The sequence below is a fragment of the Chanodichthys erythropterus genome, chromosome 4, assembly GCF_024489055.1.
Source record: "Chanodichthys erythropterus isolate Z2021 chromosome 4, ASM2448905v1, whole genome shotgun sequence".
NCBI classification, from domain to species: Eukaryota; Metazoa; Chordata; class Actinopteri; order Cypriniformes; family Xenocyprididae; genus Chanodichthys; species Chanodichthys erythropterus.
The window spans coordinates 18,454,745-18,468,692 of record NC_090224.1 but is presented as its reverse complement, the minus strand read 5'-3'; positions in this window follow the sequence as shown (position 1 = coordinate 18,468,692).

The window sequence follows — 13,948 nt, the reverse complement described above, 5'->3', positions numbered from 1 at the left end:
GGTAACGTTAGCAAAATCTGACAAAATGCTAACGTTACCTATCAGATTGTGCTTCCAGCGTGATATTAACGGGGTTTATGGCTTTATTAACATCTACACTTTCCCCAGCCCTAAACCTACCCTTAACAATAATGCAAGTACAGCACGTACAGTAATTGTGTGTTATTTATCATAACGTCAATTATGTAATATTGATGTATGCATATGCACTAAGTCCGGGTAGGTTAGCTAGCTAGCTAACTCAGCACATCGTTGCTTGGAATAATGACGGTTCTTTGTTCATAATGCATATAACGTATTTTAACGTGAAATAATATGATTAAAGGCAAGACGGAGTTACGTTAGCCTGGCGTGCTAAAAATATAAGCGGGAGAATGTCATCATTGCAAAGTGGTCAGGCTAACGTCTTGTGTTTATTCCACAAGACTTATGGATAAGCTGTTTGATTTATAATTATTAGGTTATTTTCACAAATTTCACTTAACAAGCTGTGGATGAACAAAGCTTTTCCTCAAACTGTGTGTCCCATTTGAACGGTCAGCGTATGAGGCGGCTGCTGCTCGTGATTTTCTAATCATCCCTTGAAATGCATACTGCAGTCCCTTTTGTCTTGCTATCTCAGATATATTTCACCTGTTCGCCAAAAAGTACTAATTATCTCCTTGAAAATGTCTGACACCGGTGCATACCCACTGTAAATGACTTGCCAGGCTCGAAAGCTTGACAGGCGTAGCAACAGTAACTAAGGAGGGCGTGGCTTAGCGAAGCGTCCATTGCTTTCTGACCATAGACTGTAAAGTTTCTGACATTGACATCAAACTTGAAATTTGACTTTGTTTGACAAAATCTAAATTTGAAATTAGTTTTCTGATTTTTTTCTACTTTGAGAAACATTCACAAATCAAAAATTAAGGGGTGTACTGTAGGGTTGAACTGTAACACAACCACAAATAACTTTTAGAACTACATAGGCCTATATTTTGTTCAGAAATGTAGTTTTCATATTCTAGATTTAAAATAAAGATAAATGCCTGATTTATGTTCCTGGCATGATCATTAGTAGGCTATGGAAACACGTGTGTGTGTGTGAGACATTTCAGTTAAATTTCTATTCTTCTGTGCCTCTGATAGCCTACCTGTTCACGACACGAGGTGTGATAGATTAAAAAAACATTTTAAAACAGCGCCGTCTACAGTTTCTTCCTTGACAGTGCAGGACTTTGAGCAACAGAAGTGTGCTGTATTTGACAGTTTGATACACGCTCTGAACCACTGATTCAAAACAAAAGATTCATAAATCTTCGAAGCTTGATGAAGCAGTGTTTTGAAATCACCCCCAAAAAAGTTACTTTGTTATCACCAAAACGAGAAAATTAAAGTGCCGGCCTCGCCCAAAACTCTACTTATATGTAGGCCTATATACTCCATTATATTATTATTATTATTATTATTATTATTTTTTTGATTATATTTAGCCTGGGTAACTGAAATGTAGGCTACTTGAAGCAATCAAATAAACAATCAATAGACCAAAGTTTGATAACAATATTTTTATAAAGCTATCTGAAAACAGCTTTGTGAATGTAGGCTATGTGGTGCTCTAAAATTAAAACGCTATGATGAAATTTTTGTTGGCTTTATTAATCATTTTAATCGTAACCACTGGCAAAAAAATAATGGTGTAATATGTATATTTTTTCAAAAAACTTGACATTTTGCTGTTGTGTGACTCTGCAATTCATGAAATCCTGAATCCTGTGATTCTGATTCAGTTAGAACTGGCTTATAGAATTATTATTTTTGTATTTAGGAAAACAACTTGATTGATTGAACGATTGTCCCCCGAGCTAGATCCCATTGGAAAAACAGAGAAATCCATGCTGGACATGTGCAGTTCATGAAATAACCACAAGGTGGCGGTGTAAACCTGTGGAAAAGTCAGAGCCTCATCCACAGTTGCTTCACTCACACTCTCTTGACTGTAGCATCTCTGCATTTACTCCCCATGTGCGTGCAACTTACGCTTATGAAAGCACCTGTTTTCTATTAGAGCGGTAATCCAACTCCAGTCCCTCTTAAGGAAGCAGAGGAGAGATAGAGGTGAAAGGGTGAGTGATGCTAGAAACGAAGGATGCAAACACTGTGGGCCAGGCGCATATTTGGTGGAAGTGTGTTTCTGCTTAAAGACCAGATCGCAATCTAATTGTTTGTTATTCGAGGCAAACAAACCGGTGCACACGCACCTTGACGGTGGTCGAAGTTGTGAAACACTCAGGTTAGGAGAGGGACATCATCTAATAATATACTGGAAGTGGAAACGTGTGCAGAATACAGTCAAACCTTTGTCGTTTCAACTTGCTCTTTGCATAAGCATCATTCCTGACGTAGTGTGGAAACCACAAATGATTCCATTGCAAAAGTCACCGTCCTCCAACCAGATTTACAGCTAATTCTGACCGATGCGAGACGGTAAATCACTCTGACCGTCCAAATGGTCGCTATGGCTGTTTGTAGGGCCTGTTTGCGCTTATTGCCATCTACAGAGGGAGCAGTGTGCGTTTGTGGAAAGAGAAACCTTACGCTGACCTGTGGAACACGCTTCACCAATTAGCAGCCTTACTACAGGATCAAATGGAATTGAAAACATTCACTGACGAGACTGCCGCGCATCACAATGGTCCATTCATGAAAGCCCGGGCTGCTGCCTTTTTCCCCTCATTCTTCCTTTCTTTCATTCTTTCCTTTTTTATGAATGCAACTAGAACCTGACCTTTCTCTCGCACGCAGCTTAGTGACGGCTTTATGAGTCAGGCTCAGGGTTTGGAGAGGTTTCACGCTTGGCTCTGGTACAGTCCATCCTGGTTTTGCACCTGAGATGCTGCACTCTGGCTTTAGCTGTGCCATTTGGTCATCGGCTGTGCTCTGGCCGCAAAACACAACGTGCCGGGGTGGGTTTGAGCATGTGTTTGAATAATACACAGTAAAAGTCAGGCGCTTGACATTTAAAGACCCCATGAAATCAGAATTAGAGTTTTGTGGCTGTTATTCCATGTCTGTTAGATCTGAGGCCCTCAGCTTTAGCTTTGTACAGACTTTGTCTTCCAAAAATATTGATGACTCATCCTGCACTACACAAATTTTTGTCCATCCTACTAATGCCAACAGTGCAAATTGCAAAACATGTTCAGTGTTCATGGCAGTGATGTCACTAAAGCCTATTGGCTAGTTTGAGCTCACCCAAACATCCTGATTCAGTTGTCAAATAAAAAGTAACTCACTCACGCTAAAAACATTTAGGCCTACTTTTTGAGGTCTTGCACCCTGGAACAATACAAGTTAACACCATTATGACTAAAAGTTTGTAAAGAAGTATTTCCTACTAAAGCGAAGTGTTATTTGAAGCCCAAAGCATAGTTTTTATGGGTATGGAATTTCCTCATCTGAAGATTACGTGCAACTGTACGTACACCACCGGATTTGTACTTTGTATGCGCATGCTGAACATGGCATTTAATTGTTTTTGCAGTAATAAGTTTATCCACAAGGTGGCAACTGTGCCCTGGGGCCGTCGATTCAAAAGGTAGTCAAAGAAAAATGGCATAAACAGAACAAACCAGAACGCATGCAAGCTACAGCGACGATGAAGGCCTACATAGACAAGAGACTGTGTGAAGAGGTTGTTGAACTCTAGCATTAAAGAATACAAAGATGTTTACATGGGTTGTAACTTGTGGCGAGAGATTGCTCAAAACTGTGCATGCGTCAAATGCCTGTGTATGCGTACGAGTCGAGTGAAGTATACTTTGCAAGGCTGTGTGTTCGACTGTGCGCGTAAAAAAAAGGTATATCCAGGGCTTAAAGGGTTAGTTCACACAAAAATGAAAATTCTGTCATTTATTACACACCCTCATGTCATTCTACTCTGTAAGACCTTTACACAAATTAAGATATTTTTGATGAAATCCGATGGCTCAGTAATGCCTCTAGTAGAACCACTGTAGTCACATGAACTGTTTTAAATATATCTTTAGTAGCTTTCTGGGCACTGAAAGTGTAAATGAACTTGCTGGCAATGGAGGCCTCACTGAGCCATCGGATTTCATCAAAAATATCTTAATTTGTGTTCTGAAGATGAACGAAGGTTTTACGGATGTAGAATGAGATGAAGGTGAGTAATAAATGACATTATTTTCATTTTTGGGTGAACTAACCCTTTAACTCTGGTCAAGCATATCCATAGCAGACTGGTGGGAGTGGCCTTGGATGGCAACATGCCCAGTGCATTATGGGTGTTGACGTTTTCCAACCTATTTGGCAAAAGGGAAAACAACTAGATTTTTTTCACAGTTTTCTCTTATCAAGTTTGGTTTGAAAAAAAAAAATCACATTTTTAATGTATAGGCAGTCATGTTTTATTTAAGACATTTCATGGGGTTTTATTTTATGGGGTCTTTGAAAGTGTTTTAAAATTATTTCAGTTGTTTTGGTAATTTTTGCCATTTTACTAAATTCATCCTCACACATTTTATTTGCCGTTTTATTTGCTGTTCAAACTGATTTGGGGCAAATATGCCAGTAGGGCTGCTTGGTATTTTGGTACTATATCCGTTATCGATATTAGTGATTATTTTAAATTATTGTATCACCAATATTGGATATATAAAGGTCCCATTACCCATATTTTTACATTTACACAACTGTTCAAAAATTTTTCAGCAAGAATGCATTTTATTTGATCATTAATTTTTTAAAGCATATTTTTATTTCAGATAAATGAAAGAAATCAAGCAGGTTTTTAACATTGATAATAATAAGATGTTTTTTGAGCAGCAAATCAGCATTAAGCCCTGAGTATACTTTGCTTTTTTTTACATGAACGCTAATGTATGCACTCAGTCTTGGAAAGTATACTTCATTCAACTCTTCATTCAACGCTAGAGTTGAGGGTATATTCTAACCTCTTCTCACAGTCTCTCATCTATGTAGGTTTCTGTAGCTCGCGTGCGTTCTGTTCTGTTTATGCAGTTTATCTTTGACTTCCTTATGAATTGATGCCCCCAGGGTACGGCTGCCACCTTGTGGATAAACAAATTACTGCAAAAAAAAAACTTTCAATGTGCATGCACGACCTTATGCATGGATACAAAAATCTTTGAATGGTAGTGTAAGTTGATGGCAAAGGTAATCTACACTAATTTAAAGTTAATCTTCAAAAGACTAGTAATCTGATAACACTCTTTAGCAATCTGATTGAATATCCATTTTTCACACTGAACAAAATAATGTTGTGATGCCTAATTTCACTTGTAGCAGTTAAAATGATTGATTATAGTTCTTAATATATTTAGACAGAGTAGCATAGCATTTCTAATATTGGCCATAACATATAAAAACAATATAAACATTGACATCGCTCATAATTTTGTCGTGCATGTGTAGTGTGCTGTCAGTCTGAATAAAGCTGTAGATGTGTGATTTCTTAGTACATCTAGCAGCAGATTGCATTTGAAATGTTGATAGAAACTGTCTATAGGTTTATAAGTCTGATGGTTATTAGACTTGACTGTCTCTGTGTTCATGTGTTGACCCTCTATAAATGGCCTTTCTGTTTCCATAATTAATTGTTTATTTGTATGGGTGGGACCTTTGTCAGTTCATTAAAGAGGCAAACCCATGTCTCTGCTTGTAGATCTTTCCATCTGAGCTTATGAAACCGTTACTGGGGCCAGGTGTATCTTAAAAAAACAGAAAGACACGCATTCAATCCCGTCACCATCTCCCTCCCCTACACGCACTTACACACACACAACGTAAACACACACACACACACACACACACACACAAATTCAGGGGGAAAAAAGAAATCCAAGGGCCGCATGCATTTTCAATTAACTCTGTCCGCTTGCAGATCTTAACTTTCCATCAAAAACAGCCAAGTCCCATGCCTCTGCTCGCATGGAACCATCTGATATAAATATAACTTTGCAGCTTGTCAGGTTAGAAAGCCATAAATACGGCTTGTCGTATGCAAAGACCGGCCATACCTTTCTCATCACCCCCTAAAGATATAGAGTGGCTCTGGAAAGGGATATCACATGTTGAATTATCACAGCTACCGTTTAGCAGCTTACAATACAGAATGGAGCCGCTAGTGTTTTATATCTCTGTGGCCCAGAAACGTGAATGATATGGATGAACAGGCCCATATGTTTTGATGGAGGTAATCTGCCAGATAGATTGCGGTTTCTCCCTCCTGTGGATGTCTCCCCCCTGTGAGCTACACACTCTTCGAGTGCGCTGAAGATAAATATAAGTAAATGTATTCTGCGATCTGACAGTCAGGTCTGGCTGCTCGAGTTCATGAGCAATAAAAGACAAGCTCGTAGTTTACCAACAGCCAAATGTCGTCTAAACACAAAAACAGCTCGGGGTGTTAACAGGGAGTGATATTGTTTCAGCTGACGCAGTATGTCTGTCAGAGATTTCATCAAGGGTCGTGTGATTAATTCAGACTTGGTCCCAGCCCACAGTTTGAAGCATATTGCACACAAAAATGTCAAGAGCTGGTTTCAACTGCTAACGAGCACCTTTGAGGAAAAATTAGTTGATGGATTTGCCAAAGTTTTCCAGCTTTGTGGTGTCAGATCTTTGTTTTAAAGGCACTTTGCCAGTAAATTACATGTTTAGCAGCATAACAGTTTTCAACATTGATAATAAGAAGTAATGTTTCTTGAGGACCAAATCAGCATATTAGAATGAAGGATCATGTGACACTAGCTACGTTTCCATCCATCTATTGTAATGTGGTTTGAGATATCACAAAAAAACCAACAAAAAAACAGTTGGATGAAAATGGCAAGATGCGAAAAGTGAGCATTAAAAATGTATGCATTCAACTGAGGCGGATACATTTTTTATCTGATGCGAAGACATGCACATAAACTACGATGGAAACACGTTTAACGAAAAAATCCCTCGATGCGCAACAAAAAACTCACGTGACTTTTCCTCAACAGAGGATAACTGGGCTAACCAGCGGACCATTCACATTGCACAGCCACTCAAATGTTGGTTTGGTCGTTCTGAAATGCCTGAGCCAATGTCTGCCATCAAATAATTTGGTTTAAATCCCTTTCAGAACTCTCAAACGATTACAAACACCAGGCATCCGAATGCACTATAACATGACAGCGTGTATTGCGTTCCGACTGCATGGTTTGAGATCCAAGTCATTTATGATGTAGGAAAAAGAGCCACAGTGGCTCCCCCGATTGCAGCAACTTCCATTTTATTACAGATATTTAGCGGCAATTTCCCAGTAAGTGACAATTTAGGTCTCTTGAATATGATGGAAATGCTGCTTTATTCACAAATGTTTTATGTGATATTCCAATTTAGTTAAAGGGTTAGTTCACCCAAAAATTTAAATTCAGTCATTAATTACTCACCCTCATGTCGTTCCACACCCGTAAGACCTTCGTTCATCTTCGGAACACAAATTAAGATCCCTTTTGTGCACCAAAAAAACAAAATAACGACTTTTCAACGTTACTAGTGATGGCCAATTTCACTTTTTTGAAGGTTTACGAATCTTTTGTTTCGTGATTTCAGTAAACGAGGCTTTGTTACATCATAAGTGTTTCGAAATTTTAATAGTTCACGTGACTTTGGCAGTTTGATTCGCGATCCGAACCACTGATTCGAAACGAACGATTCCTGAAGCTTTGAAGCTTCATGAAGTAGTGTTTTGAAATCGGCCCATCACTAAATATTGTTGAAAAGTTGCTATTTTGTTTTTTGGGTCACAAAAAGTATTCTTGTCGCTTCATAACATTAAGGTTGAACCAATGTAGTCACATGAACTGTTTTACATATGTCTTTAGTAGCTTTCTGGGCGTTCGAAAGTGTTAATTGTCTTGCTGGCAATGGAGGCCTCACTGAGCCATCAGATTTCATCAAAAAATATCTTAATTTGTGTTCTGAAGATGAACGAAGGTCTTATGGGTGTGAAACAGCATCAGGGTGAGTAATAAATGACAGAATTTTCATTTTTGGGTGAACTAACCCTTTAAATTCGCAACTTTGGTGAACATAGCTTCTGCAGACGGGAGTAATGATGCTGAAAATTCAGCTTTGCATCACAGGAATAAATTACATTTTCAAATGAAAACTGTTATTTGAAATTGTAATAATATTTCACAATATTACTGTTTTTACTGTATTTTTGATCAAATAAGTGCAGCCTTGGTGAGCATAAGAGATTTCTGTGAAATAAGCAGTGCTTTTGGTCGCATATAAATTCAGATTACAAGGTCATAATTTTTTGTGCGTTTTTAACCCAGTCTTATCATGAGAAGTCATAATATTTTCCATGAAAGGGCAAAATTGTACAAGATGGGTCAAGATAGGTAACCATTTTTGTAAAAAAACGAACAAAAACAAACTATAAACAATATTGTACATCTTGCACCTTGAATGGAGTTGTCGTGAGAGCACCGGGCAAACACTGCAGTACTATTATTATAAAAAATGTTTTTTGTTTTTCAGTCTATTATTATGGTATCAGCTATTTCAGATTAACTTGGCACATAATGGCATGTACAAACAACAAAAAAAACCTGTGGTTTGTTGCTTTGCATGTCAGCCAGATGGTTTCATCCTGAGTAGGCAGTTCTTAGCCAGACCAAACTTTATCCTGATAGTCAAAAGTCTCTACATGCACAAACAACGAAAATAAACAGCATGTTCCCGCTCAGTAAGTCCCCACATAAAATAGCCACAATCTTTTAACCGAACAGCCCTGCCATTTACGTTTACCAGCACCTGTAATAAGGCCCAGTGCATTTAGGTACACTAAAAGGCTGCTTGGTTCTGTTTCAGGCCCCGTGCCCAGTGAAGAGCCCTGGCAGCACTGCAAGCTCGGATATTTAGGCTGTAAGAGCACCAGGTGAGTAATAGGGCAGAAAAGGCTAGACGTCTATGCCAGAGACTCGTGAAAGGATGTCATTTTGCCTCATGCAAATTTCTGCACCGATCGCTAGTATCAGCTGATGCATATTAGTGTTATCGTTGGCACGGGCCGAATGGCAGCGCGTGCAGGCAGAGAGACATATTGAAAATTTTGAAAAGGTCTCGCAAAACTCTTACGGGATTACCTTACAGACACTTTCCACGGTTGAGAGCCACTGAATGGGACCATTGTACGGTGGGACTCAACCCAGGAAAGTAAACTTTGTCAGGACCCAGTTCATTAGCACCTAGTTTAGTGTTTGAAGCATGTCGTTTAGATGGGGCTTACGGGGAAACCCCGCTCGAGCATATACACGCATATGTTAAAGACGCCCCAGACCCTACAGGGGATTTCCAGTGCAAATTGTTCCAGAGTGAACAAATCAACGGGTGCGTTCTTGAAGTGTTACTCCATATCAGAAACTGAAACTAAATGTGTTAAGCCCTACTTATGACATCATTGCAAAAAAAAAAAAAAAGATGTTCTACTTAGAATTTTTGTCTTGGTTTCCAGTACAAATATCTAAAAATTCTTAAATCAAGATACATTTATTTGATAAGCAATATGACTTAAGATATTAAAAAGCCCATATTATGACCTTTTACAAAGTCTTGGTATTGTTTTGGGGTCTACTAGCATGCTTGAATGTTCAAAAAACACATTATTTTTCACATATTTTACATTGTTGCAGCACCTCTCTTCACAGTCTGTCATTAAAGGGGTGGTTCAATGCGATTTCACTTTTTTAACTTTAGTTAGTGTGTAATTTTGCTGCTTGAGCATAAACAATAAATTAAACGCTAGCTTTACAAAAATGCGACTACTCGGTCATGTATTTGGCTACAGTAAAGCTTTAATCAGAATAAAACTGTATATTGAAAGCTAACAAACAGCAGTAACAGCATCTAAACACTTTGACACAAATACTAAATGAAATACCATTCTTAAACGTCCTTTGCTGTTCATCTGGGTCTGATTCGTGCTCAATTTGATACAATAATATAATCAAATTGAGCATACAATATAACCGAAGCCCACGTAACCGGTAACAAATGGTAAGGGGCGTGGCGTTTCCGGACGCTTCAGCGAATCACGATAGCTCTGGATTACACTGGGCCCGCTAACCAATCTGAGCACATTGCGTATTTCGGAGGGAGTGGCTTCATAGAAGCAGGAAGTCAAACGAGCCGTTCATATGACAGTGGAAACAGAGGTGTAGAATAAAGCTAAAATATATGAAAAATACAGCGTTTTCAAAAAAATGAAGCATTAAAGGGCCGTTCACACAGAACATGTTTTTCTATTCCAATGCGCTACTTTCCCATTGTTTTTCTATGTAAACGCACTTGACGGGACGCGCATGACCGCTACGCTCGCGTCTCGCGTCTTTTGCAGCGCCTCACACATGAGCGCCGCGTTTTTAAGACGCCGTGTCAAGTTAAAAGAATTTCAACTTTTACACGCAGTGCCGCTCATCAATGCCAGTTCCAAAACAGTGGACCAATCAGAAGAACTTGGAGGCGGGGCAAGCGTTGCAAGTTGGCATGACAACTGTTTTATATAACGGCAACATGGCAGAGGAGGCGCTCATTATTATCTTATTTTCTCTTTTTCCATGTCAAAAGTTGTATCTGTAAATTCTGCAGTTTGCCTATTTCTATTATTTCCGTTATTGTCGTTATTGCATCACGTCTCAAAGGCGCCTCTCGAGACTCTCGCGTTCTATGCTGCGCTTTTTTAAAACCACTCCTGAGTGCTGCGTCTCGTGTTTTTAGACGCAAAGATGCGTTCTGTGTGAATGGCCCCTAAGACATGTTAAACTGTGCCCCAAAAACACAATCAAGCCTAGAAAAAAAACCATTGTCTCTATGAAGTCCCTCCTTCCAAAGTGTGCATTGTGCTCTGATTGGCCAGTTGGACCAGTGTGTTTTGATTGATCAAGCGCTTCGCGCGGTTGACCAAGCACAACGCTCCTTAACCGTAACCGCGAGTATCAACACACTACTAACTCAACTCAACCGGGCTTTGCTTCCCACTATTTTGTGTATGCTTTGGGCGGGAATTATTTAAATGAGGGGTATTGTGACGTGTTCGTTCCTGGAAGAAAACTCAAGACTGCAATGGAGGCTTTTCAGGGAGTTCAGAAACCGTGTTTACTGATATAGAGAATAACTCCTTTTGGAGTGATTTTGTGATTTGTAACTTGGCAGAACTTTTTCATGCTCAAACAGCAACATTACACACTATTAAAGAAAGCTGAAAATGTCCTCTTTAATTTATGTAAAATTGAAAATGAAGTTAGTTTATGCTTAAAACAAGAAAAAATATCTGCCAATGGGCTCAGAAAATTAAACTTAATTCAAAGGGAAAACAAGATTATTTTTCTGACCTCCATTGGCAAATATTTTGTCTTGTTTTAAGCAAACAAGACTTAATATCTCAAATAAATGCATCTTAATTTAAGAATGTTTAAAAACACAGAAAGAACAACTCCTTTTTTCTTTTTTCTTTTTTTGCAGTGATGTCTTTTTCTTTCCTTTCCCCTCATTTTCCTTTCCAAATGCACAAAGTTTCCCCTTTCTCTTTGTTTTATGCAATATCAATAAATCAGAAGCGTCCTGAACAAGGGATACCCCTCTGTTAGTCAGGGTTGGAAAAAGTGCGCTCTGTTTGGGACGATGGAGTGAATGAGAGATGGTCAGATTAAAGGGAAGCTTGTTTGCACCTGTTTTCCGACTTCTGAAGAGCAAATGTTTAGAGTTTCCACTTTGACTTTTCCATTCGCTTATTCATTTACATTTCACGTTTCTAACTTTACTCGGACACCGGCTTTGACAGACGTCACAGGCAACCTCGTATTTACGCGTCAATCCTATAATCTGCTTTTAAACTAGGCTAATTATGTGTATGAGAGCTCTTTCACTGGGTGTAAGTTTCCAAAACCAATAATTCTCAGACATCAACTGTCGTGTGGGCAGGTATCGCGATGCATCGTGCCTCCTGAATGCTTACAAATGGCGCTTTGGAGGCCACTCCTTAACTTAAGCTTAAATTGTATGTTTTAAAATGACAAATCTGAGACAGATTTTTAGGGATGGGATATACAGAAAGGGATGGGGAACAAGGATTTGCATTAAGAAGAACATGGTAGTCTGATACTTTTACCTCTCAGATTTAGAAGACATGTTTTCGCAGTTTTGGGTCAATGCATAGTGTATAAAAGTGTACTATGCCACTGTATATGTATTGTTAGGTTCAGGGTTGTCTAAGTTATTATTATTGCTCTTTTCATCATCATTATTATTATTTTATTATTTCAACTTTTTTTATTTATCTTTCTTTTTTTTTTAAATGCCCCTATTATGCTATTTTAAAGGTTTCTAATATTGTTTCAAAGGTTTACATGCATCCAAGGTCAAAAAACACTTTATTTTTCTCATAATACACATAATTTCTCAAAGAGTCTGAAAATGGTGCATTCGAAGATTCAGTCTCTCTAAACCCCTCCTTTCCGAGAGCCTTCTCTGCTCTGATTGGTCAGTCAGCCCAGTCTGTTGTGATTGGTCTACAGCTTACAGCACGTGTCAGAAACAAAGCACCCATTACCATATCTGAATTTCAGCTCTGGAGGCTTCCTCTATGCTTGTATATGCAGTGATACGAACAGTAACAATGGTGTATGTTTTACTGTATCAATTCCAGTACGAGTCCTCATCCTTTTTAAGTGCAGCAAAGTGGATTAGACTTAGACTGGCATTATGCAAATTTGTTACATTTTTACATAGGTATGTAACATGAAGTGAGTCTGGAATTGCTGACGACTCGTTTCGGCAGTTCAGAATTGATTATTTGTTTAAAGGGTTAGTTCACCCAAAAATGAAAATTCTGTCATTAACTACTCATCCTCATGCCTTTCATAACCGTAAGACCCTTGTTCATCTTCGGAACACAAATTAAGATATGTTTGATAAATCCGATGGTTCAGTGAGGCCTCTATTGACAAAGATAATTAACACTTTCAGATGCTCAGAAAGCTACTAAAGACATATTTAGCATATTTGTTCATGTGACTTGAAAGTAGCTTCAAAGCTTTATGAATCTTTTGTTCCCTTTCGTGGGAACTATCGACGCTGCGTGAAACGCATTGGGAACCTTCTGTGTGATATCGTCATTGAAGCACTCCTGTATCCAACCAATCGTGTAACGAGACGTCAGAGGCGGGTGACGTCACGGACCAGGAAACTATAAAGCATGCCCGGATGCAGAGAACGCTAGCTTCTGTTATCTTCAGCAAGCACTCTATGTTATCCCGTGTGTCTTATTTATTGTTGTCTGTCTATATATATATATATATATATATATATATATATATATATATATATATATATATATATATATATATATATATTATTGGTCTCACTCTTCGTCTGAGGACAAGAGCTGCAGCAACAAGTGTGTGTGTGTCCAAGATCGCTGTTGTGCGTCTTATTGTTTGTGATTTATCTCTCTTTGTCTGAGGACAAAAAGTTTCAACATACATACATACATACACATCATAAGACACAAAAAATATATATAAAATGGCGGATGAAAGCAGCAAGCGGTTCAGGAAATGTGTCCATCCCTGCACTCGCTTTATCCCTGACGGGGATACGCACGATATGTGTGTTGTTTGCCTGGGGGTTGAGCACGCGCAGGCAGCTCTCGAGGGAGCTGTCTGCGTGCACTGTGAAAGGCTCGCCCTCAGAGTGCTGCGATCTCGCCGGGCACTCTTTGATAGAGCGGAGGGTGCCTCGGCTGATGTTCCCCGCGGATCGGGTCCCGCTGCTGCCGAGGCAGAGCGAAGGCTCCATTCGTGGGGTTCACAAATAGATCTGGCAGCGGGGGTTGAGACGGGCCCCGCCCTATCTCTCCCGTTAGCTGCCAGACCCACTGTCT